The sequence below is a fragment of the Brienomyrus brachyistius genome, unplaced genomic scaffold (genome assembly GCF_023856365.1).
Source record: "Brienomyrus brachyistius isolate T26 unplaced genomic scaffold, BBRACH_0.4 scaffold47, whole genome shotgun sequence".
Lineage (NCBI taxonomy): Eukaryota > Metazoa > Chordata > Actinopteri > Osteoglossiformes > Mormyridae > Brienomyrus > Brienomyrus brachyistius.
The window spans coordinates 2,074,322-2,087,194 of record NW_026042322.1 but is presented as its reverse complement, the minus strand read 5'-3'; the positions used below and the strand labels follow the sequence as shown (position 1 = coordinate 2,087,194).

General features: G+C 48.6%; 1 long non-coding RNA gene across 1 annotated transcript; it reads left to right on the top strand.

Annotated features, from left to right (window-relative positions):
- Window positions 1–478: 478 nt before the first annotated feature.
- On the top strand, window positions 479–10,047 carry LOC125723314 (uncharacterized). The gene is made up of 3 exons (XR_007386858.1): window positions 479–713; window positions 9,095–9,198; window positions 9,937–10,047. It is a non-coding gene; the product is annotated as an uncharacterized LOC125723314 (long non-coding RNA).
- The last annotated feature ends 2,826 nt before the right edge of the window (window positions 10,048–12,873 follow it).

The following is a 12,873-nucleotide window of genomic DNA, read 5'->3' as shown; positions in this document are numbered from 1 at the left end:
GGTGAGAGGTTACTGATCATCTACAGGGAAGCGGGGGGGTGTGGGAGGCATGAAGCTATACACAACCCTCCTACGAACACAACCCCCACCTGCTCTCTCACAGCTCACAGCCCTGGGGGCAGATAGGTTAGAGGGGAGGGGTGAGAACAATGGAGTGGCACGCCCAGGGGAGGGGAAACCTCACTGCCAGGTGAGAAGGGCAGGAAACACATCAGTCACTGGCTGTAATATAAGCCAGGACTGCCGTGTGTCGTGCCACTGGGGAAGCCCCTCCCCTCCATCAATCTAACCCCACCCTCACCTCATTGTGAGTAACATATTTTCCCCTCACAGACATCAATACTGGAACCAGCCAGCACCTTAAATTTCCATCCAGTGATTAATAAAGTATCCAGACACCTATCTATATATCTATCTCCTCACAGCCCACGAGCTCACTGCCCTCCCCCTCCCAAAAAAAATTAAGTATCTGCCCTGAACGAAGCTGAAAAGTTTAACCCAGAGAAACGCCATCTTCCTCTGCTGCTTGAAGTTGCCGTCTTGTGCTCTCCACATGGTCCTCTCCCTAATCCGGTTCTCGTCTCGGTGAAGCCCTGCAGGACCCTATTCACTGCTGCATCCGGAAACACTCCCTCATTACTCGTGCCGGGAAAACTCCAATTACTGTTTATTTTCGCAGAGCGGGAGAAACCTGCGTATGACCTGCGTAATCGGTAATTATTATTGATTCGATGGAAGAAAAAAATGCAAAATGAAATAACATTAGTCCAACTGTATGTAAATTAAATAATACCGAGTGGTTTGGTTTCTCCCCATCGCAGGCATGCAATTAGCCGCTATCCGCTGAGGTAACGCAACAGTAACTGAAGTAATAAGAGGGGGAAAAAACACATTAATATTGCATTAGCCACAGAACGCGGGCAATGTTCCCCATTCATCAGAACTCAACAGCCACGGGTAGAACCGCGAGTCACTTATTTAACTTTGTTTGACGCATCGCGTGTGCGTTTGCTATGGTGGCGGCTTGGGGACACGACGCGAGAGAAACCGCGAGCTCCTAGCTGCGTCCTGCTCGCGCCGATTCCCTTGATATACCCGACGTCGTGATCTGAAGGCGTTGCGCCCTGAACTGGGAAATACCTACAAAATGTTTCTCCGTATTTCGCCGGTATGCCGTGGAGTCTGCCGGACGGGCATTATGCAAATATCGCTCTGTGTACGGCTTCAAATTAGTTTCCGTGAGATTTACCCACCCCCACAGGTGCTTGGAGCTTCCGCTTGTCATTCCGTTCTGCGCGAGCTTCCATAGCTGCGAGTCGACACACGCTGGGAAGCAACGATCCGGTAGCTCGACGCTGCCGGCTCCTAATTTACGTTCGGAGTCTGAGGTCAGGCGGGATTTCGAAAGCCCAACCGGAGTGCGCGGGAATGCCTAGGAAACGAGTGACCATTCCCCTCCAGGCAGCATCGCAAATAGCCACACGCCTCGCCTACACTGGGGAGCGTGAAAAGGACGGTTTATTTGGTTTGCTGTACTTGTATTACGCGGGAAAAACATAAGGTTTTAAACGGATCACACTGTCTGCATGGCACACAATTAACTTGTTTACACAGCAGAGCACTAGACACTAAATTCCTACTGCTTACTTAAATTGCTTTTTAATTGTGCTTTAATTCTAATGTAAATGTAAAATGGTTTTGAATCCTCTACATAACGATGTTTAAGCATCCACTTTTCTGTGTATACTGTATCAAGTTGTCTTTAGGATTCTATAGCTTTTTGTGATTCTGTGGTACTATAAAGGGATCAGCCTCTTGAGGAAACTGCAAAACATCCAGTTCATAAAAAAAGGCAAAGGTTTGTATGTCACTCCAGATTTGGGGCAAGTTTCTGGCAGCAGCCTTTGGTACAAGCCCCCCCCCCCCCTCCTGATGGACTGTTCTGGCGGGTGGAGACCGTATTCAGGTCAGGGAGCTGGTACAGCCCTGGAGCCAGTGAGGAGAAGCCCACAGGCCTCGTGGAAGGTGTGACGTAGAGGCAAGGATCTCAGAAGAGAAGACAGGAAATGGGCATCAGCCTGGCCAAGCTGGATCTCGGTAGGAAGGTGGAAATTCCACTGAGAAGAAGACATTGTGTGTTATTTCTGTAACAAAACAGAAAACAAGATTATAAAATCTCTGAAGCAATTTCAGACTACCCCAGTACATTGAAGCAGCCTGGAAGGTTTTAGTTTCATAGCTGTGGAGAAGTGGAGCCTGGCAGTCCAGGCTCATTGATCTCTTCATTAAGGTAGACCATGCAACATCGTCTGCTTTTGTCAAGGTTTAAATGGATAAAGGGCTTGCGTGTAGCTCTGCCAGTGGAGACACGTACCAGCACCCCTCTGAGGCTTATCCATGTAGCGCTGTGTTCTTTCCGCTTCCTGATGAGATGTGTCAGGATCCCTAAGACGTCACACGGCTGGTGCCTCTGTGAGGGTGCTGGTGGGATGGGGGTTCGTGTGAACCATCGATTACAGGCTGTCGGGTGGCTGCTGGTGACCCACATCTTTTGGCTTTACAGTGATTAAGAAAGTAGGTTGGCTTTAGTGCTTGGTGACATATCCAACAGGTATGTCGAGGGTTATGGGAGATCTTGGGCAGTAAAGTCTCGGAATTGGAAGGATTTATATTTGCAAGTTCCCCGACAGGCTTCCTCTGAGGACTCCACTTTTCTTTAGAAGATCTACCATTCAGGTGACTGGTGATTGTAAATTCACCTTTCCTTGTAATTGCCTGTACTCCCTGCACTGGACTGGTGTCCAGTTCCTACTGTATTTCCCCAGCGTAGATTCCTGGTCATTCCTAATATCATTAGATAAAGCAGTTCTTGGAAATTTAATTAAGGAGCAGGCGCCGTGCGGTGACGTAGCGTGGGGATTGGGGAGCTGGGGACGGGATTGGCCCATTTGCTGTTTGTAGAATGGCTACTGCGGCCGGCCTGTTCGTTCTTGCTTGTAATTGGTCTTGCTGTGAGGAGGCGGAGTCCCAAACCGGCGGGAAGCAGAGCCCACTAATATTAGCGAATGGGCTAAGGGCCAGCCCTGCCTTTGACTGGATGTAATCTCTTTGACAGCAGGGGCACCGGACCTCAAAGCCCGTGTCTAACGGCATGTAGCTGTGGATAATTCTCCAGCTCATTGCTATACATTGGCCCTCTTCCCTTCCTCCTCCCATCTTTGATTGAATGGTCGATTTGCTAAACAAGAACCATCCCTTGGCATCCCGAGTGCTTCCCCCGTGTGCCAGTGGCTGTTATCGGGTCTGATTTAATGCCCTCTGTCGTCGCCTTTGACGAGTCTGACGGCTTTCACATTTCGAGTTAACACATAACGCAAAGCGTCCCCGCAATTCCGTCACACATGCGGTCGCATTAACCATTGACCAGATTACCACCCATAAAGCAGAGAAGAATTATTCAGCAACACAGAGGGTTAGGGTATGGACTGGCTTAGGGCTGGGGTGCACAGTAATGAGAAAAAAAAGAACATTTTTAATGCTGACTGACAGGGGGTAGGGGAGTCACTGAGGCAATATGGGAAGCATTCCGTGCCAAACTGGACGTCACCTTCCCGATAAATACAAACATCTGCGGTTAATTGATAAAAGACCAGGGGCAGCCAAAAGTTGTTCAATCTGTAGCTAATTTCTGCTGAATGACACCCTCATTATAAATTTCATTTGGATGAAATATAATTCATGCAATTATGTAATTTATATCTATACTAAGAAATAGACACGATACTAATTACACCTTGGATTTTGCCCTATGATGCCTCGGATTGCCTCCAGAGTCCCTCTCCTTGATTCTTCCCAGGAAAAGCAGCTGGAAGATGGATGGATGTGTGGGAAGGACCATGAGATAGTTAAATTATTGTTTCCGTGTTGTTAAATATGACAGAGAGAAGGCAGTGAGTGGCAGTAGCAGCTGTTGCTGGGATCAGAGTACTGCAGAAATTCCAGATGAAAAGCAGAGACTTGTGAGATGTGGAAGTGGGGGCTGGTGTTTTGACATTGGAGCGGCCCTTCACACAACAATCCTTCTGGAAGTCACCTTTGATTTCCCTTTGTCACTGGGAAGTTGCTAGACGTCTGAACGACACGTGACTTCTTAAAAAAAGCTCATAGCCCTGTCTATTGCTGGGTGTCATTTAGTCCCTGAAAGTGTCGTGAAACTTCAACGAATAATATGACATAAAAGCACCCCCCCCCCCCCCCACATACACACACACACACACACACTCTCGCAAAACTAGGTTCACCGGCGTATGCACCATTCTGTTAATAACAGTCATTTTTAAGAATTACACTGTCATTCCGCTTTCCAAAACACAGCACTCAGCCCAAGTCTGTGGTAAACATCCGCAGCCTGCCGAGTCCACCCCCGCCACAGGTGTTTACGTTCAAGAGCCGTCAGAGAGGTTCCGTCTCACCGCGTACTGCATCCCCATCATTGCTCTGTCCCCTTTTCCCATAATGCTCAGTCTGCACAAGCAGTGATGGGGCCATTCGGGCTGTGTGGCACAGCGTGAAGAACCCAGCACTAAAAGCTCACACCCCGCTCCTCGGCTGCGGCCATTAGGGGCAGAGGAGAGGCTCCTGACATCCTCTCGGCTGAGAATCATCTCCCGCCTCACCTGTCCTGGATTTAGGACTGTATGGCGCTTTCTCTCTCACCTGACATTTGTTCCAGTGCTTTCTGCTCCATAATGTATGGGGAGAGTGCTGAGAGATTCAGGCAGGGGTGTTAGTCTCTCTTAAGCAACAATAAACAACATAGGGGGGTGGGGGTGGATTCTAAGCTGTCAGCTTAGTTGTGGTTATTATCTGAAATTAGCCGGACCTGTCTGAGATTTCAGCAGCGCTGAAGTATAGTTAGATCCTTGCTCTGGATCACAAGCCCGTGTCGGGATGTTCCGAGCTGTGGATGCTGTAGCGGGCTGGTGGCAGGTGAACCTTTCGCAGGATGGAAGTCAATGAGGCGAGACCCTGCATTTATTTCCGAAGGCCAGAATGCGAGATGCTCATTAGATGACACTGCTTTCATGTTTGTGTACGGGAACTGCTCCGATGGGGCCCAGCCGGCATATACGGCTGTAATATGGCGTAAAAGCTTTAATCAGTATGCTGCCTTTTTAACCATGTCTGCTTCGCTTTTGTGTGTCATGACAACCAGAGAATAACAGTAAATAGTGTTCTGTAATTGCATGATTTTATAAAAAAAAAAAATTTAACAGAAAAGCACCCCTAAAACAAAAGCGTTGTTGTGCGTTAATGGCGGCGAAATGCGCTCCCCAAGTGTGCCGTTTTCCATTTATTTTCTTTGATCTTAGTTCTTGAATTTGTCAGTGCTCTTGACTGGAATTCAAAGTTGATCTCACAGGAGAAGAGGAAGGGGAAAAGGGAGTGGCAGTCTTATATGAGGGCAATAAGACATTATCCCCCCAAGCCCCTATCAGAGGTTCTAGTTCCTGTTTCATTGTTAGGTAGATCAAGTCTTATCTTATCTGCGGTAAGTTTGTCCCCTGGGAGGCAGGTTGGGTTCTTGTCACGCCCCCTTGTTTACTTTCCATTAATCTACTTATCACATCAAAAGCTGCTACAGAAAAGCATCCTTCAGGCACCTTGTTACCTGCGACGTACGCCTATTTGCGGCCAAGTGAGCAGGGAGAGAACGCCCCCTCACCTGTGTCGGTTTGCCCTGCGTCAGCCTGGCCCTCCTCCCCCCGGGAACTTGTAAGACTTGAATGCGTCCGAATCACGTCGTGAGACGGATGAAGCTCGCGCTCCTGAGATGTCTTGCGTCTGGCATCTCCCAGCCTCGAGAGCCCTTTATTAGTGCCAAGGTTTAAAGGGGAGATGGGGTGCTGAGTCATATATGCTGCAGAAACACTTCAGCGGGATTCGGGCCCGAGGCCATAGGCTTCCCACATGTTGGCATGACGCAGACGGCTCGTCTGCTTTGCGCACTGTCAACTGTGTGGGATACACTTCCCCTCAGCAGTCAGCCAATCTGTTCCCCCCTTATATTTGGGCTCCCCAAACTAGTCTGGAGGTGTCTCAGTCCATATCCCCCCACCCATGTCTCACCACAGAAATGCTTCGTATCTTACCTTATATCATCTGCTTTCCTTACCTCTTCACCCGGCTGACGGAGTATGGCGGTGGGGTAAGTGAACGAAACGTGTCCCAGGCTACCTGGTGTTTCCAGGGAACCCCGGGCACCACGTTCCGAGTGTTCCCGGCCTCGCTTCGGCGAGAGGAGCTGCCCATGTTCGTGGCTGCAAGCTGATGGGAATTGCATAAGTCGACTACGCTCAGATTAGCTGCAAGGGTGCTGATGTTTTGCTGCAGTTATGATGACCTGTTGTCTTACTCATTATGTCAGTTGCGTCGAATACATGCATTTTCCTAGCAGCACACAGTAAAATCCCATGCCTCGGAGTATCCAGACCGGGTACGCCCTGTGACACAAATTACACAGCTTAGTCAGGGTCGTTTACATCACTTTTTAGTGATCAGGTGCTGAATTGCGCTTCAACGAGTCAGCCTCCTACCACATCTCAAATGACTTCATAATAACTTCTTTGTCCTCAATATCTTAATTGGATCCGGAGGTTAATTGGATTACGGTTCTCAGATGAAGGATCGTGACCCCCCCCCCCCCCCCCCCCCCCCGGACCAAACTTCAGGGAGGGAACGTCTAGCACAATTGAACTCGACGGCACCGTATTGAATGATGATGCTTTAGAGAAGCCATGATTACGGGTTGAAATGGGTGCAACGTGGAGGGTAATAGCACAGTCTGAACCTTCAAAACCTCCACCTGACAGGCCAGAGCGGAGGCTTGTATTTATGCATCTTGGAACCAAACTCCTCCTCGCAGAGTTACCCACACAGCCCATGTTCACAAGACGTTTAGCCGTAAGATGTAGTTATTTAGCTGTTGGACACTTCAGTGCAGCTTGACATTCATGCATCAGAACAGCTGTGCATGTAAAGCAGCAAATCAAAGTAAAGTATTTGGTCAGCAGTATGACTGCAGTTCCCGTGGGCATTTGCGCCTGGCATCTTGATGTTCCAAGTTTTTTTTTTTATATATATATATATTTTTTCAAATCACTAAGCCACCTGCTGCCCTGCTGAAGGAGTTTATTTGGGGGAACGTGTATCGGAAGCGTTCGCCCATTCAGAGGCACTCGATGGGCTTAGCTGACCCCTTGTGCAGGCAGGTCAGTTTTCCCCCTTTAAACAAAGGTCACGCCGAAAAGACAGATGGCACGGAGACTCTTCTCAGGCGTCTGCAAAGACTAGCCTTCCACTGCCCACTGCTAAAGTTGCACACAGCTGCGTGTAGCCGACAGCCATATAAACCTCCATCCTAATTAAAACCAATTAATGCACATTGGCGAAGCCAATTAATTATGTCGATGGCTGATGCCTGGTAAATAATGCGTGGAGGGGGGTGGGCAGTTTCCCCTGCAGGTTTTTTTTCCTCTCACCCCATCCTGTTCGATGGCTGGCTCGCTATACCACCCCCACCCCCACTACACTCCAGGCCCAGCCTCCATCGATGGAACATGGGAAGCCCTCGCTGTGGTCAGGCGGCACTCTCGGCCATCTGGCTAAGCCAGGCCGCTGCAAGGCTGCCCCCTATGGACTGTGCTGTGTTTTAATATCAGCTGCGCCTCCCATTAGGAAGGAGAGACCATCCGTAATACGTGACTGTGGTTACATTTTTCCAGTCATGGATAGACACAGAAAAGTAGAAGGGAATCTGTCGTCTTGGTTCCTAATGTGTCTGTGAAGTAGATCACATTCATAACCCCGCCCCCACTCCCCCCTCTCCCCGGCCCGGTCTGTCTCCTTAGGCTTGAGTCCAAAAGCCTAAGGACCTGATGATTCACCGCACACACCTTCTATAAGATTCGTTTATTCATTGTTTGGTTTTCCTGCATCAGTCATTAATTTTTTTATTTGGGTAGGGGCTGGGGTGACATTTTAATAGTATATATATGGTATAAATATGGATTATAACAAATCCACACCCCTTGGAGCATGTTGCACTAAATTTTTACAGCGGCAGCTAACGGTGGTTTTACATCGAGCTTGTGTTCTGCTTACGGCTGCATAAATAACAGTCATATTAAGCAGCCTCCCCCGCGACCCAGTAGGATAAGCGGTTTGGAAAATGGATGGATGGATGGATTAAGCAGCCTGCAGCGGGGAGCTTTTCACGTTATCAGCGTCGCTAAAGATACCTGGACTACAATTGGTCCCTGTTTGCTTAGCGTGGCTCACCGTGGCCACGGTCCATTCGTCAACGCCGGCGAACAATGGGAGCCATCGTCATTGTTTCCCATCCCTGTCTGGCAGCCCTCCACTGAGACCAGGCCTTCCTGGCTAAAGACTCGAGTCCCACATGGAGATGGATGTGCGCCATGTTCGAAACGAGGGGGACGCTCCTAGTTTGTCATCTGTCACTGTCTCGCAACATCTATGCCTACACCCTTGAGCCTACACCCCAACTCGAACTCCCATCCAGATCCTTCCAATCCCACTGGGGTTTATATCCTGCTCCTTGTGCCCAGCAATATATCAGGGCTCTAATTCCACGTCATGGTCTCCCTGTTCCGAATGCACATGAAAATCTGCACGTCTTCTCCTGTCTGGAATGTTGAGAAAAGCACGAAGGAGCCCACATTCTGAGACAAGTCTTCATTTGTACTGGAATATCCCTCAAGAGCATCCGGTTAGGTATTTCAGCTTTTGAGATAAATCACTCGGGCTTCTGCAGATGCCTTTGAAATAGGTGAAAAATTCAGGATGCTAGGGTACCCCCACCGCCCCAACACTAGCGGTTCAGAAGAGAGCATTTGAGACTGGCTTAAATCTCTGTCCATGTGAGAGAATGCACAGCACCTTGGAAGAAGAAAATGGTCCTTCCTGAAATGACTTTTGACTCGGTTCACCAGGGTCTGTGTGCTCTTTGGGGGTTGATATGTTGATTTCCTCATACCCAAGTTAATTCCAAGTGTCTTTTCATTTCCCCCAGGGGGAATGATATTCCACTGGTCTATAGTGGGCTGCGTACAGAGATTTTGGTTGGATGCCTTTAAACTGATGGGAATTCGCTGGAGTGATTTGGAGCCACCCCGGGTGAGTTGGCTGAAGCAGAACCTTTGGGTTAATTACGGCAGCAGCACACTGCCAGTTAGACCTTAGGTCACGTACCTGAACCATGTTAATATGCAGGTCAGGCTCAGGCCGTTTAAATAAGCACCCAGACCTCAGACCAAAAGACGCGCCCAACAGCACACCAACGCATGCTAATGTCTGAATGTTAACGGGGCTCCCTTTGTCGACGGGTAAGCGTAGTCCATTCTCACGCAAAAGTCTTGATCTTTCCGTTTTTGAAAAAACGGACTTGATTTACCAGTCAAAAAGGTACCCGTGGTTTTACGCCAGTATATTTCGTGCAATTCACCGTGTAATTCAAGTAAATCACAGTAGCGACTATCTAGGTATTAGAGCGTGGTGTAATGATGCATTTACTTGACTGGAGGGCTTTGATTGGGTGTTTTGATTGGGTAACATGTCTGCAATTATGATACAGGGCGCGCTGTCTGAGACCTCAATAAGTCACATCTACTGGGTTTTATTATTTGGCTGCCTGAGCAAACACTACCAGTTAAAAGGCTCTTGTGCGAGAGATTGAGGTTTGATTTTCCATGAGTAGTGGTCGAAAGGCTATAGGTGGCATTGTGGTGATAAAACGGGGAAGCTGGCAGTATAATTCCCGGTGAACCTGCCAATTGTTTGCTTTTTTTGCGTTCGAAATCCCTGTCAGCCTCCCGAAGCAGCCTGGATTCCTTAGATTTATTTATTTCTCCTTAGGAATAAAATCGCTGAATGGATTCCTTTCCGAGGCTGAGATTCATCCGTTCCAAGGTGTGCAGCCCTTGGTACCATCGTGCGGTTTCCGAAGAAGCCCAGATGACGAAGGTACCTCTCCATGCCAGTTGGGCTGCAACATCCAGTCATAATGGAGAGGCCGTCGCATTGTTACCATTGTTACCATGGATGCTGGTCCAGGACTTTCCACATAAGCCGTGTGTTTTATAAATTTACTGTTATCTGCATCGAATGCTTCTCTGTTATTACAGTGCGACTATCTGACAATGGGCCAGAACAAAGAATCTTGTATGATGCCTAAGAGCTCAGAAAATATCTCCACTTTTGACTGGAATTGCTTTATTCATAGTGCGTGATAGACACCTTAAGTGGGAAAATGGATAGGCTCCAGGATGAGGTGATGGATAGAGGCTCATCCGAAGGTTTGGAATGACGCCTACTGCACGTGTACTGAAAAGAAGAAAAAAATCTGAGCTCAGATCAGTTTGAGATTAGACAGTTTAAATGTTAGGCTTCCCTGTTTTATTTAAGCTGGAACCGTAAAACAGGACCCATCTGTGCTGTCTTCGGCTAATTGATCTCCAGTGTGTTTACCTGGCAATATTGATAACTATTCTTCTGTCGATTTAGCGGATCGACGGTGCAATTTGCCCACAATGTCATTTATGGGAACCGACACCGGAGCCAGCAACAGCTGCAGACCAGTCAGGTTTCTGTTTATGGTTATGGCTGTCACTGGGGAGTACGGCGCGGCATTCGCTCACATGGGTCCCAGTCTGACTGCACCTCTGCAGCCAGTTAACGAGGCGTCCCATTGCCATTTGCCCGAGCAAACCCCGTTCTGCAATCACTGAGTGATGAGCACACTATATCCTCCTCTGGGCAATGTCACCGAAACAAGGAGATCGGGACCCCAAGTAACCACTTTTCCCCACACTATGGCCTTGAGAAATTTATGGGCCAGAAACACAGTAAACGTCTGAATTGATGAAGAGCCTGAGTGCAGCCCCTCCATGGTATCTGGCTGGTTCTGAGGGCTGAGGATTCGGACCATCAGCAGAGAAGAAACGCCACGTAAAAGCTGTAAAATCTTCCAATGTCTTGCTCCAGCACATCCAAAGCTGTGAGGTAGCTGCTCCGCGTCTGATTATGGAAGATGCTGTTCCCACGTGTACGATCGCAGTATTGACTTGCAAAAATGTATGTTAAAATGCGAATTGAGAGGTATCGGGACTGGCACCGCTGGGCTGCAGCGCTTAGATAAAGAGCAAAAACTTAAGTGTAAAACCAGAAATGCATTCAAAATGCAGTCCCATAGCGCTTCCTTAAAAGCTGCATTAACTGCGTGATATTGCGATCACACCGCACCCATTGTCCCACCCTCAGCAGGGCTTAATGGCAGAAGCGTGAGAAACTCTAATAAAGCTGGAAACGTTTAAAATTACGGACCGGGAGAGAATTCTGGCAAAAACGCTCCACGGATTTGAGCACTTCTGGAGACGGCCGACGTGAGCCGTTTGAAATCCCCAATTCATCCACGGCTCTTTCCCGCACAAAGGGCTAAACAGATGCTCTCCAAACAGCTAATTACCGGGGGTCCCTGTGTAAGAGGTGAGATTACAGCTGTTTTTTTCCGATACCATCCTATAACATAGCCTTTGAAGCTAATCAGAGCATTAATAAGATCACAGCCTTTTTCATCTTCATGGGCTATTTACGGGAGCCCAGAACATTGCAGGCAACATCTTTGTTTGTCCAACTAACATTCTGGTCATCCCCCTGGCTGCCTGGAGTCACTGCCCTTGCTCTCCAGTCACCGAATCCCCTGCCTCTTACCTGCAGGGGCATCACCATCGGAAAGGGATCAATGAAGAGTTCAAACCGGAAATCCGTACCGAAAACACTCATGTATGGCTCACTGCAAACCTTCCGTTCAGGCAGAAACACACGGCGAGTCTGCTCAGATGCTCATTAACAGGAAACCCACCCACCCCCCCCCAGATCAATGTCTGTCATTGTGATGGAAATTAAACGTCATCCGTACCGCTCAATAACCCTTTACAAAGAATATTGTATGAGCGCGTGCCCTGCCACACATACAAGGCTCATCGTTGGGGTGTCTTTATGAGAAAATATTGTTGCTATGGGTGCAGTGAAGCAAACAGATTTGAGGGGGATCGATCCTGCGTTTCCAAGGCTTCAGTTTGGGCCTTTCAGGTCCGTCCGTCCGATGAGGGTTGTGGCTGTGGAGGGGTGGAGTCAAATGCGGAGAGGTTGCTATGAGAGGTGTGGCTGTGGAGGAGTGGAGTCACATATGGGCGGGGCCAATGAGAGGTGTGGCCATGGAGGAGTGGAGTCGCATATGGGCGGGGCCAATGAGAGGTGTGGCCGTGGAGGAGTGGAGTCGCATATGGGCGGGGCCAATGAGAGGTGTGGCCGTGGAGGGGCGGAGTCTCCACAGCTCATCCTCAACTGCTTTATTACAATATTGAACGTGTCACACGCACAGAACCCACATTTTTATTTCCATAATCACCTCTGCCGACTGAATTATAAACCTGCCACCCATTGTATATTAAAATAAGGTTTGTGAGGCAGTTCTGTTTTCTTCCGCTGACAGTATGTTAACAGAGGGAAGATGAATGTACACAGGCCAGTATAAACCATGGCGTATGGGTGGGGGGGCGGGGGGATTACTGCGGGTGATAGGAATGTGAAGGACAATCATGTGGTCTGGACAGATGAAGCTGTGCTGCAGTAGGGAAGTGAAATATCTCTCTGTCTTTCGGGGGGGGGGGCATTTCCATTGAGATCTGTATTTAACTTGGTTTAACTAGGTACAGCCCCCCCACCCAAAAAAAAAACTCCATCATTAAATAACTAACTAAAAAGAAATACCACCATCTTGGGGGGGTGGGG